The sequence below is a fragment of the Catharus ustulatus genome, chromosome 9 (genome assembly GCF_009819885.2).
Source record: "Catharus ustulatus isolate bCatUst1 chromosome 9, bCatUst1.pri.v2, whole genome shotgun sequence".
In the NCBI taxonomy this organism is placed as follows: Eukaryota; Metazoa; Chordata; class Aves; order Passeriformes; family Turdidae; genus Catharus; species Catharus ustulatus.
This window is the reverse complement of record NC_046229.1, coordinates 23,723,063-23,737,085: the sequence shown is the minus strand read 5'-3', so window position 1 is coordinate 23,737,085 and position 14,023 is coordinate 23,723,063.

Genomic DNA, 14,023 nt, shown 5'->3' with positions numbered 1-14,023 from the left:
CTCAGACTATGCTGACATGGCACCTCTATGTATCCCACCTCATGGATAATTCATTAAAATAAAGTAGGTTAAGCCACTGACAGGCCAAACAGGCTCCTACTTCATCACACAAACCAGTGAGAAACTTCTCCGTGTCGTAGTTGCTGACTTTCTTTCCAAGTCAGCTCCAGACTCATTTAATTAGAAAAGAGAAGCTGATGTGGTGATGGGGGCAGGAGAGGTGTTACCAAAGTGAGAGAGGGCAGAGAAAAGTGCTGTTAGGTTTTTTTTTTAAAGTCTCCTTTTTCTTCTCAGCATTTTGTCTATCTATCTTGGCCTCCAGAATTTCCTGTGCTTTTTCTGGTTATCCCCACTGACAGAAAGGGAAAAATGGGCTCAGTTCTGGCATTCTTATTCCTTCAAAGCAAAGCTGTAGAACAAGAGCTCTTGAAGAGTGTTATAAGGGAGGAGAGACCTGATGAGCTCTCCCTGCTCACCCACAGCTTGAGCAGCAGAAGCACTCTAAATCAGGCATTTTGAGTTTAGATGCAGGCTGTGCAGTTGCTGTTTATCTCTGCAGTGAGAAGGCCACGGCTAGTGGCTGAATTCACCCCAGGTAATTCAGATTACTTTATTTGGGGAAAAAAATCTGCTTGCTGTAACTCAGATTGAGCCTTATCTAGCACGAGTTTGCCACCTTCTCAATCCACCTACTATTGAGCTGTAAAGGTTGTGCTGTGGCATCCTTTTATTGTGGTTTAAATGTGCACAGACTCTCCTGTATGTACAAGGGCAGCAGGCAGAGTTTCCACTGAAATGTGTTTAACTTGAAGGTCTCCCATGCATTTTCTCCACAGTGTATTTCCCAAGGCACAGACTTTTTAAATATCTCTCTTTTTAAAATAATTATGAACCAAATACTTTCCAAATGAGCTGCTATGACTGCTAAGTAACACACTCTGCTCAGGATCCAGCTTCAAAGCAGCGACATTGATTCACTGATAAAGCCTTAAGATCAGCAATGTGCCAGGCAGGGCAGCTGCCTCGGCTGCTTTTATGGGTCTGTGTGCTTTTTGTTCTGTTGCTCTAGAAAAACCAAAGTGAGGAAAAGCAGGGTGCACACCTGCATGGCTTCCTGCAGCATGGTAGGGGCTGCTCCTTGTGAAAATGGAGCACCTTCAAATGCAGTAGGATCGGTCATGATGAGAAAGAGTGATGGGCTCCTGTAGCATCAACAGCAAAAGGTATTTGTGCACAAATTACTAAGTATACAGTGAAAGCCATCACACATATCTGAAAATCCTGGCCTTTTTTCTCTGAATACAAAAACCTTGTTTGCTTACATTAGAAGAAAAAGTTATGAACTTTGTACTGAAGTTGTAATTATGTCTGCTAGCTAAGGCTCTTGCTGCAACCATTTTCTGACAGTGACAGTTTCATTCTGTTGACATCACCACAGTTGACAGCAGCCTGAATTTCACCCATCGCCCTGAAAAATATGGTAACAAAGAGGTATGCGAAGATGAATAAATATTAAAATATTGCTAGAGGCAGCTTGCTGCTACACTGGCTAGGTGAGCTTATTGACTACTGGCCAAGTCTGCAACACAGCCCCTGCTTCAGCTGGCATAGCACTCTGATGACCCTATATTGAACACCTACTTTAAACGAGCTCACATTTTTTTCCTAAATTTGGCCTATGGAAGTAATGGAAGTAATTTTGTTTGCAGCTATAGGCAGTTTCACGTTCAGAGACAGCCAGTGTGAGCTGTATATTTAATTACTTTTCCTAAAAATCTTTTCAACATCCAGAAGAAAAGTTAAGAATTAAAGCATCTTTTTTCTTTTTTAATCTCACTACCCATGTGACAATTCAGGTAAATACTAATTTTTAAAAAGTGCAAAAGGGTAAGCAGCAGAAAAATGCCATAGTTTCTGTTTCTCTAACTTCCAGATTAATTTATAATTTGTCATTATGGTTGTGGTGATTTCCTATTCTCTGTGTATGGTGTGATGGTCTCAGCCAGCAGATCACATGCTCACCCACAGTGGCATAGGGGAGAGAATGAGAGAATCAGAAGAGCAACAGTGAGAAAGCCTGTGGGTCAAGATATAAAAACAGTTTAAAAATGAGAGGAAAGGGTGGGAGGACACAAACTGATGCAAAAGAAGTCACTTTTCCCACAAGCAGACCAGTGCCTAGTCAGCCTTCAAAGAGAGGGTACCATGGAAGGGCCAAGCCCCCAGTTCTGTGGCTGAGCCTGGCACTGCATGACACAAAGCCCCTGGTGCTGTCCTGGCTGTGCCCACTCCCAGCCTCTTGCCAGCCCCATGGGGGACAGAGCTGAGGAGCAGAGAAAGCCTTGACACCCTGCAAGCCCTGTTCAGCAACACCTGGAACACTGAGTGCTATCAGCACAGTTTTAGTTGTGAGCTGGCAAGGTGCAGGTTGTGATGGAACAATTAACCCCATCACAGCCAGCCCCAGTAAACAGCTTCATTTCAAAGAGTTTTATTTTTTTTTTTTCTCCCCAGTACAGCTATTTGCTGTCTTCTTTCCCATCCTTCTGCACTGTGATAATGCCTTCTCTCTTATTACATCCTCTTTATGATTCTTCACATTGCTACCTTTCCCAAAAGAAGTTTGTAACTTCATCAGTGTATTTGTGCATGTAGACAGGCAGGGACGGCAAGTGAGGAGCCATGTAAATATGTTTTGGACTGTGTAGGCTAACCAACAGCTCATATCTGTGTCACAGCTCAACATTCACTTGAAGAAAACTGAGTGTACTGTATCACAAAATTTCAATTCTGTCTCAAATTAAACTTAACAAGATCAACAAAGATACCACAAAGAAAATAGTTCAACTTTCAGCCTAGAGGAGCTGAACTTCTGGTCCTCTGCATTGTACTTAAGTGCTGCTGCTTTGTGTATAGAATGAAGTTGTTAATCAATTTTCTGACTTTTAACAAAATCTTAATTTTCTACTCAGTCATTTCATTGTATTTCATTCCAGCTGTGAGCAACTCCTGCTTAAACTGAAAGTGAGAAAAAGGAATAAGAATTTCCTTTCTTGTGGTGAAAATGTTAATACCTCAATAGGAAGAAGGAAAGCTTTGTTTGGAAAGGTAAGAGAGAAAAAATGGGGTGGAAAAAATGAAAAACATTGCCAACCTTTCTCTTAATACTAGTAGAAGTTGCTTTAGCTAAGGTAGTCTGTAAAATTTCCTGATGTTATTCTGATACAATTCAGAAAGTGAATGGGATGTTTTTCTCCTTACTTTGTAAAATCAGCTTTTAATTAGTGCTCCTAAACACTAATGTGTATATGTATTTATGTTAGTACATGGGTGTATTGTGATGTAAAACTTTCTACTTAACTACTTTCCAGTAAACTCTAGGATTTTTGGTGCAATTAAAAAAATAAAAATAGAACTCGTCCTCCCTTAATAGAAGAAATCAGAACATTAACTAATTTTAGTCTATCCAGCACTTTACATCACATCTCTGGTATTTCTGTTCTTTGTTTCTCTTGCTTGTCATGTGGCTGTGAGAGTAGTCAGTCTCATGTCTCAGGCAGTTCCTCATTTTAGAGGGGGAAGGATTTTTATTGTCAAGCCTTTGTGCAGTGTAAATACCTTTTTTCCTCTTCTTTTTGCCATTTTCTTGGTAGCTTGTAGGGACTTGGGTTTTCCTCTGCAGAAGGTAATTCTGCTGGTGAGGATCTCTGTATGTTTAATGTAGAGCATTTGTACCTCTTCCAAGCTTGAAAAGACGGTCAGAATTCATCATTAGTTTTGCTTTTCTTCCAAACACTCCACTTGCCAGTAAGGTCAGAGCTCAGTGAAGCAGAGCACCATTAATTACAGCATTAAACATTCCCAAGCTGTGGAACCGGGCCCCTGTGGAAGCTGGGCTCTCCATGGACATGGTGTGTGCAGGGCCATGGCTCTGAGCCCCTGTGGAAGCCAGGCTGCTCCCATGTTGTGTGCAGGGCCATGGTTCCATGCCCCTGTGGAAGCTGGGCTCTCCCCATGGTGTGTGCAGGGCCATGGCTCTGAGCCCCTGTGGAAGCTGGGCTCTCCCATGGTGTGTGCAGGGCCATGGCTCCAGGCCCCTGTGGAAGCTGGGCTCTGCCATGGTGTGTGCAGGGCCATGGCTCCCGGCCCCTGTGGAAGCTGGGCTCTGCCATGGTGTGTGCAGGGCCATGGCTCCCGGCCCCTGTGGAAGCTGGGCTCTCCCATGGACATGGTGTGTGCAGGGCCATGGCTCATGGCCCCTGTGGAAGCTGGGCTCTGCCATGGTGTGTGCAGGGCCATGGCTCTGAGCCCCTGTGGAAGCTGGGCTCTGCCATGGTGTGTGCAGGGCCATGGCTCTGAGCCCCTGTGGAAGCTGGGCTCTGCCATGGTGTGTGCAGGGCCATGGCTCATGGCCCCTGTGGAAGCTGGGCTCTCCCATGGACATGGTGTGTGCAGGGCCATGGCTCATGGCCCCTGTGGAAGCTGGGCTCTCCACACGGCCATGGCGGTGCCTCCACCTGGACTCCCCCTACCCTCAGCAGCTCCATCCTGCAGAACCCCAGGCCTGGGGCGGCTGCTGGGGAGGAGGAGCGAGGGAAGGTGGCCGGAGGAGCCTTCAGGGCCTGGCTGCAGCTGGGGGCACTGGGGGGAAGTGGAGCTGGGCCCTCAAAACACCTCCCTGAGGAAAGGCAAAACTCGCCTCCTAAATGTGCTTTAGCCCTGGGCTCATTTTAATTCTCCTTGGTGTGATATAGGAAATAACAGGAGTAATGATCCAAAGATAGGTCAGAGGTGGTTGGTGCCATTGTCCTGGATGTGTAATAGGTGCATTTCTGACAACAATTGTGCTTTTTTGGTGAAGTGTGCAGCATGGGCCAACATGAGAGTGCTCCCTATGGGCCTCCCTCACAGCTCCTGTGTGGGCTCTGTGCTTCTGTGGTTGTGGCACAGAAGTTCCAGGGGTCAAACTTTGTCTGCGAGAACAAAGAGGAACAAAATATTTTACAGAACATTTTGGAAGATCCCAGGGAATATTTTCTGGCCCTGCAGGGAACCACAGGACTTTTGCTATCACACAGCATTTAAAGGGGAGCTTCACTGCTATCTGTGCTGTTCTGAAGTCACAACAAGAACGAGGTGAATGACTTTAAAATATATCTATTTTTAATATGAAATAGAACTTTATTTACATGCAGTTAATGTAAATATGAAAAGTTTGCTCTAGTAAATGTGTGGTCTGATAGGAGCTGCTGGAATAAAAAATAAACGCAAATTATTATCAATTTGGGAATTCTGAGCAGCTGCCTATTTTATATTTGAAATAAATGCCTGGAAAGATTTTTTTTTCTTTTTGAGAAAAAAATGGAATTAGGCTACTATGAAAGCATGAAAGTATTCTCTCTATTTCTGTCTGAGGATATTGTGAATATTTGCATTGCTCTTTTTTGACACTATGGGTAATAGCACAGGCAGCATGGATTAAACCTTTCTCACAGAGCATGGCATAGGCTGTAATAGAAGTCTCTCAAAAGAAAAAAAAATCAATGCTTTGAAAAACCTCAAAAGATGCATTAAAAAAAGAAGCTTCATGCTTATGGGTATGGTAACCCTTGATAAAAGGCTACGCAGTCTTGGCTCTCAAAACACTCTTGAAATTAAATTAAATCCATTGAAATGCTTTAGTAAGGGCCTAAGAAGTAATAGCTTTTTTTCTGTCAGTGTGCCATACTGGATCTTTCCCTTCTAAGCCACCTGATATCCTCCTCTTAACAGCAGAGATGATTGTAAAATGTGTCCCAGGATCCACAACATTACAGCAGTACTTCTGTCCATTTCACTTCTCCCCCTTTTCCATCCAGGGGTGAGCACTGTATGCAAAGTACTGAGAGTCTCAGAAATTACTCCTTTTCTGCCTCTTTCTGGCCACTTGACTCCTCTTTGCCTTCAGAACAAAACCAGCTCTGCTCTTATGAGATAAGCTGTGATAGTCAGAGCAGCCATTCCTGCATTTTGCCCATGCCTGCAGCTCCCTCTCAATGCCCCTGCCCAGGGCCTCATGCTGAGTCTGACCTGCAGGCAGGCTTCTGCCCCCAGCTGCAGGTGCAGCACTGCCAGCCTTTTTGCTGGCTCCTACAGCCAGGGTTTTTAATGAATCCCACATGGGAAGAAGAGGGATAGACGTGGTGATGAAAAGACAAGGCTTTTACCATGTGAGCTTTGGTGAGATGCAGGGGCAGGCACTCACTTGCATATGTCAAATAAATGTTGTGTTACAGTGTCAAGTAGTTGTGGATGTTGGGCAAACTGACTGTAAGAGCAACAGGTTGATATATTTTTCATAATGTGTATATTATGACCCATGTACTCCAGGAAAACCCCCAACAGGAATGTGTGCTGTTACCCTGGGGACTGCTCTGAAGCATTGTAGGTAAAGCACTATCATTTCCTTGAAATTTCCAAGTATAAATTACTTCCTCTCATTGTAATATCTTTGATATCACTGTTTTCTTCTGACTCTCTTACATTTCTGTTTTTGCAGTTCTGCAGTATGTGAAATACCTGTTTTTATAAGTATTGATGATACTGAAGAAATAACAAGGCTCTACAGCACAGAAACCTGTGCCAATAGGTATGTGAATTAGAGGGTGGGAGGGGAGCTGACGGTAAGAAGTTCAGAAACCTGACTCTTTACAGTAACTTTGACTTCCTCTATATAAAATTTTGCTGTTTTGAAGTTTGCTGGTTAAATATATAAAGGGATGACTTGGCTATGGGAACTTTCCCCTTCCTCAGACAGTATCTGATAAGGTTGTTACCAACAAATCAAAGGTTTGTGTGAAAATATGCTTATGTAGTTAGGTGTGTGTTATCCTGTTATTTGGCTTACAAATCTTCATAGCAGTTTTGCAGCCTACTTTGTCAAAGAATCTGTTTGTTTTAGAAAAATGACCTGAAAAATAATCTTGCAAGGGAAACCCCCAGTGTTCTCTGTAGGAGCATGATTTGAACAAATTGACTCCTACTTGAGAATGAAAATGTTTTAGTTCTACATCTACCAACAGTTTGCTTGACCCCTGAGGCAGCAGCAAAGAGGCATCTTCAGCCCCCAGGGTCAAGAGCCATGAGTGCTATGGCATGACAGGACCTCTGCTGCAGTCTGTGGACAGCCTGTCTGTGTCCTGGCCTAGAGAGGATACAGTGATGACCCAGTGCTTTCCTGCACCCCATGATGTCTCTCAGGTTGTCCAAAAGCTGCAGGCAGCAGTGGGGAAAAAGTGGTGAAGTTTCACTTCTAAGGTTTGTTCAAGGCATATAAAGGGGGGAAAATGCTGCATACATCTAGGCTGTAACTGCTAGAGTTAGTGTACTCTAGCTTGCACTGATATCCATGTGGGAAAATGGAGAGGCCTTAGAGGCTGTATTTCTTCCTCTGTAATCACCAAGAGCTCAGTTAAATGTTTTCAGGCTCATGGTTTTCAGTCATGTTACTGAATCACAGTAACCATACAGCAGCAGGCTTTAAAAGTCCAACAGAGGAAAAGCTGAATATTGGGAAATGGCTTGAAGATTTCATTACATTTACTGGAGTGTTTACACAGACTCTGAAAGTTCTGAGGTTTAGTAGTAGGTGAGGTGGAAGTAGGCTCCATGTTTGGAGAAAATCCTCATATTAAAGAGAATATTTCACAGAAGTGTTTCAGATTCCCATATAGGATAACTTCAGAGTGGCATTAAGCAGAAGCCTTTGCATCACTTTTAAAATTTCAGAATTCATCATCCAACTGTCCACAAGCAGCAATGTCACTTTGGAGTCCTAGAATTTTAGAGCTATCTTGTCAGTTATGCTGAGAAATGATCAGGATATGCTTGTGTCTGTAATCTTCCTGGTCAGCTATGTAGTTTTTGCAGCTATCTTAATTCTTTCAATAGCTTTTGTATGCTAGGCATATAAAAATTAAGGCTTTTCATTCAGACAAAGATATACTGAGCAATCTGAACCTCATTTTAGATTGATATCCCAGCTTAACTTTCATTTTACTGAGGTTCAGAAAATTTCTCCGCACTGATCAACAGAGATAGATTCTGGAGGGGTGAATGCATAGAAAAAAGGATTTTAATGTTTTTTCCTCTTCAAATATACAATATGATTTTAAACTCATTTTAAACACTTTTAGTCTCAAGCATTCAAGCCAGAGTGATTGATTTATTTGGAACTGATTGATGGTCAATAATATATTTGAATTATCTAATATAGTTTCAAAAACAAATACTTTTTTATTTAATTATAGATTTCCTGTTGCTAAAGGAGGTGAATGGAAATTAATTCAGATATTGTGTAGTCTTATCTTACTTGTTGAGTGTTCTTACCACATGGACAAGCATTGCCAGATTAAATATATTATTGTGCATAGACTGAATGATTCTGTAGTGTTTAGTGGGAGGAGATTTCTTTGATGAAGTCTAAAGAGCTCCCACACAAAATTACCAGACACCCATTCTACCATGTTTTGCAGTGTGGAATTTTTTTTCAGTTGGTGCTGGCAGTTACAGATCAGGGAAGAATCTTCAGTGGACGTCTGGTGGTTGTGTGCATGTGCTCATGCATCATCTCCACAGCAATGTTGATGAAAAGCTCTACTAGTCCTACTCTGTTGCAAAAATAATTTTCAAGTTTCTACCCCTCTCTCTGAAACGTCTTCAGGATGATTGTGGAGATAAGGAGAAACATAAAGGTGGGATTAAGAAGGCAAAAGTCTTTCATAAACTATAAGGGGAATATTTTTAAAATAAAATTTAAAACCCCCCAAAAAATTAAATGCATTGATCACTTTGAACTACCCAGCTAGACCTGCTGCTTATGTGTGGCTTCTAGCTGTTCTACCCCTCCCTTCCTGAAATATAATTTTAATAAGTTCACAAAGCCAATTTGAAACATGCAGCAATTAGACACCATGGAGTCCTGTCTCAGGGAAGTCTTAGCTGATGATAGCAAAGAGTGTATTGGTTTCAATGTATTCCAACTAAAACTAAGAAGGATGGGTCAGGCTTTTAATCTGGGTAACTCTGTGTGGAATGCATGAATATACAAGCATATATATGTGTATGAATAGACAGAGGTATAGTAATATAAATATCAGAAAAAGCTGCTCAAATACATGGTAATAGGTCCTTAGTGTTTATTTGGTGCATTTTAAATACAATTTTTCTTTCATATAAGAGCATTTTCAAGTTCCTTTTCTTTCTGTCCTTTACCTGACTGGAGTATTCGATTTCTTTGCACCTAAGACCAGCAGGAGGTCTGCAAAATTGCTTTTCTTTTTCTTTTTTTTTTTTAGTAAGAACTACAGGATTTGGTCTATAGTTTTAGTGTTGATGAAAGAAATAGTGGATTTCTTTGGGGGAAAAAAAAAAAAACAACCAAGGAAAATTGGGACCATTTTGTTCACTACTATACCACTGTTTCCAGTAATTGCCTTGGATGGTTTGCAAGTCTTTCCACTTCATGTAAATACATTAACTTCTGAAAATCCCTTATAGCTGTGAGGTGGGGCCTTTTGAAGGAGGTGTTTTTTTGAAGGTTCAAGGGTCTCTTAAACACACTTTTCTTGCTTCAAAGTAAGTTTTGTAGACTTCCTGTCACAAATCTTTCTTGTTAGGAATTCTGCTTGAAGAACTGTTTGCATTTCAATATCAAGTATTTCAAAAAAATACATCTAATGCCTCAATACATTTTTCTTAGGGTCAGTCAGTGGACCTAAAAAAGAAAGGGAGCCTATGATAATTTGAATTCTATTCCCAGCAACCCTTTGAAGAAAAGAATAAAATAAAATCTGAGCTTTTTTAATAGTTACTCCTGAAAACCAAGAAAGGGGAAGTAACTGTAAATTTCCAGTTTTTGAAGCTGCTTTTTCTGCTTCTTCATTCTGTGCTCCCATTCCCTATATTTTTGTAAGATGAGTGAGAGGTGAAAAACTCTCTAACAGGAGATTATGCAATAACTTATAGGTAGGTTTTAGTCTTGACTTCTAAACAGAAGAAATAATTAAGTATAAGCATGTGTGTTATTATCAATTCAAGCAGTCGAGTGAATAACAGCTATATTTGAGTTTTCTGTAGTGAAATTCTGTTCTAGAAAATTTTAATGATTGCAGGACAAGTGGTCTGTTTACACATCACTGAAGAAGTGAGGCTGCAAGACTTTTAAGCATTTAGGTCTGAATTTTTATTGTATTAAGAATAGATATTTTTCTTGTTGTAAATTTGAACACTCTGAAATGTTATAATGTAAAGATTGTGTAGGCTACAAATCAAGAAAGAGAAAAGGTACTTGTAAAATTTAGATATGGAGAAAAAGAACATCATACTCTCAAGAAATTTGCATATTAAAAGCTAGAATTTTGCTCAGTGTCTCTGCACCTGTGGATGTGAGGAAGTACATACCTCATCTTGGTTTTAAAGCCTTTAGCTATAAGACAATTAAGGAAGAACATAGATTTCTTGAAAGATTGTCTGGTTTATGTTATGAGATTACACAGCTCAAGGACACCTTCTTGTTAAGAAAACCAGAAGTGAACTTTCTTCTTTAAGTCCAGCCTCATATTTACAGTCAGGGTCTCCAGGAAATAAGATCATAAATCTGGAATGTTATAAAATACTTTCCCATAATTCAAGGTCAAGTTATAAATCTAAGTTACCATGTCTCTTGCTAGATATGTATTTGCTCTGGTTCTTACAGCTAAAAAGTGACCAAAAAGTGATTAAAAGTCACTTCCAAGAAGTGATTCTTTAAATGTTATTGATATTAATTTTAGCAGCAAGTTTGAACATTACCCTTGCTGAGCTGGGCAGTATGAGCTGCTTAAAACAAGTATATGCTCAAAGGTTTTTGTGCAGCATGGAACACAAAACATTTAAAGGATCCTTTTTTCCTGATAACCCTTCCATTGAAAAATGACAGCTGTTCTGCAGCTTCATCCTTACATGCTCATGTACATGTTAGTGTGGTAGCTACAGATACACTGAGAATCCTGTGGGTCATTGTCCTTTTGGAACACTCCTTGGGACTTCACAAATCCCTGTGGAGCTGAGGGTGGGGCACAGCAGCCTGATATCTGGGTGGAGCTGGATATAGTAAAAGCACATTGCATTGTACTGGTGTCCGTGCTTTCTCTGCTGAGATTTTTACCAGCATCCTACTTGTATATACAGAGCTCTCAGTGACCACCACTTCTTGCTCCATGATCTGTTTTTCTCTGCTCTCCTTCCTCCTCTCCTCTCCTTCCCTCCCACTCAAAATTGCATTGCTTAACCAGAGCATGAGTGTGCTGCACAGAGCTGGCTGTCAAAGGATGCCTTTCCCTGAACACTGGTGTGTCAAGAGACAGCTGGCAAAAAAAGAAAGCCTCTGTCAGTGCTTGTCCACAGCTTAGGAGAAGGACAACACAGATCTCTGCACTAACAGTGTGTGTCATCCAGTGATGAAAGTGTTCAAATTGTTTCAAATAATCCTGCAGAAATGACCATAAAGTGACAGCTATATCTTTTTAAACACAGAAAACTCAACCTCACACTTCAGCAGGTAAGGGGAGGAGGAGATGCTGATAACTGTGTATACCATAGGTAGATTAAAATATGTGGTTAAAGTACAGCCCAAGACAGACTGGGATGTAAAATGCATGCCATCAAAGGTACTGCCCAAAAGTGTTATTGAGAGAACTGTGTAGTGGATCATTCTGCTCCATACAAACAAATGTTCAAGTCATATCATGTCAAAAGGAAGGTATTGACAAGCTGAAAGAACAGCCAGGGGCCAGGGAGAGCAAGAGATGTGCTCTCAGCACTTGGAGTGGACATAACTTCAAATGTCTGCACACTTCTGCAATCTCTTCCCTGCCCCAGAGCAGTGTTTGTAGGTCCTGCAGCACCTGGGAGTCAGTGTCATGTGTGCTTTAGTTCAGTGCAAGCTTCAAATCACCCAATGTATCATGACAAGAGCTAAGAAAGCGGCTGGCTCAAAAGGTTTTGCCAAATCTTTAATGTAGTCCTTAGATGAGAATATGGATGGTATTTATCTGTCTCTGTACTTTTCTGCTTTCAGTAAGAAAGTGCTGGCACCTGTGGCAGCTGGATTGGTGAAAAGGAGCTTGGTACCTCTGATGTACAGAATGAAAGCTGAGATATCAGATAGGTTGTCCCCAAAGGATCAATCTTTTCATCCAGACAATCTAAAGGTAAGAAGACATGCACGCATCACAAGTGTTTCAGTATGTTAAATTGAGGTTGAATATTGAGGGCCAGGATATCAAACACTGCTGTTTTCAGCTCTGGGTATTCCTTACTTCAGGGACCCACAGTGGGCTGCATCAAAATGCCTCAGCTGATCTCCAGAAAGTCCATCTGCAAAGAGAGCTACTAGAGACAACAGAAATGAAGTAGTGGCTTTACTGATGTAGATGGAATTTCACTTAGCTAGAAAGGAAGGTTATATTCAGGTCCTCAGTGTTGCAGCTCTGCACCATTTATGGGCCTTGGTAATTATCATACAGGAACCAGAAAGTGAAACCAGCTTGGAAAGCTGAGCAGCATCGATTTATGGGCCAAGCTGAGGCAGGAGTGAGAAGCAGCAGTCAGAAATTCTTACTGTTTTTCAGTTGTAGCGTTATTTGGGCTAATAGTCTTATTCTGACAACCCTGAAAAACACTGCTGATGATCTTTCATGACAGTAAGGGTATCAAATATATCTAATGTTGCAGTTAAACAAAACTTGCTTCCACTACATAAAATTTTTACAAATACAGCATAAAAAAGAGTATCAGTAGTTTAAGTGGGTATTTGCTGGGATTCAAGATAAATAATCTATTTGACAGGACTTTGGGGTTTTTTTTTTTCCTTTTGATCTCTTACTTGTTCAGTAAACAGTTGTAGGTGGTTTGGATGATTGGTAGATAATTTATAAAACTGGTTTCACATAATTTAACTATTGTAGAGCATGAAAACTGAACTATTTTGCCCCTTAATTAATCTGAATGTTAATGAAAGCATAAAACTATTTTAAATAGGTAAATAAGTATAGATGCATGATCTTCAGAGAGATCCCGTGGTTATATGACCGTAGAAAGAACATGTACATTTTCAGGCTGCTCAACTTTCTAATACAAGCTAGGGCATGTATAAAACCCAGACTTTCTCAAAACTACTTCTTCTGCTCCCTGTTACCTCTTGGGGTAGAGCAGAGGCCGTTGTGGAAGCAGCCGAGAAAAGCTCTTCATACCTTGCTTTTGAACTTCTCTTTTCTCACCCTGCTTGTGTTCCTCATGCAAAAATATGCACAGAGCTTGTTTTCCTTGGGACTGGTATTTTGGTGCCCAAAAATTGTAGTAGTATGTGAAAGGTATTTCCAGCTAGAATGGAGTGTATGTTAAGTCTGACCTTACACATTCATAATTCAAGAAGGTGGTCTGTGAAGAGTAGTGAGACACTTCAGGACTTTTCCAGGCTGATGTGGGAAATTCAGAGAAAGGAAGAGCAAGGAACAGCCCCAAGGATTCTTTGATCAGGGACAGTGGAGGGCAGGCAGGTCTTATTTTGTTGGTATCTGTCTTTAAATTGTTCCTGTTTACAGTAAAAGGGAGAAAGGAAAATGAACAGGTTATTTGCTTTTCTTAGATAAACTTATTTGTGAATCTGTATTTTTCCTTGGTGGTTGGTCTCCTCCACCTAAAATGACAGTGTGCTGATGGATGGGGTAAAGTCTCTCAGAAAACTCCCCCCTCCAGAATGTGTCTCTATTGATCAGTGTGGAGCAACATTCTGAATCTCAGTAAACTGAAAATTAAACTGGGGTATCACACTAAAATGAGGTTCAGATTGCTCAGCATAGCTTTGACTGAAGGAAAATTTTTTGTTTACCAGGTTACAGTATTGACAGACTGACTTTGTTCTAGCAACCATTACTTTATTTTTGGTTTGCATCAAAATAAATTTTAAATAATGCTCCTATATTTTAACACAGAATCTCATAAA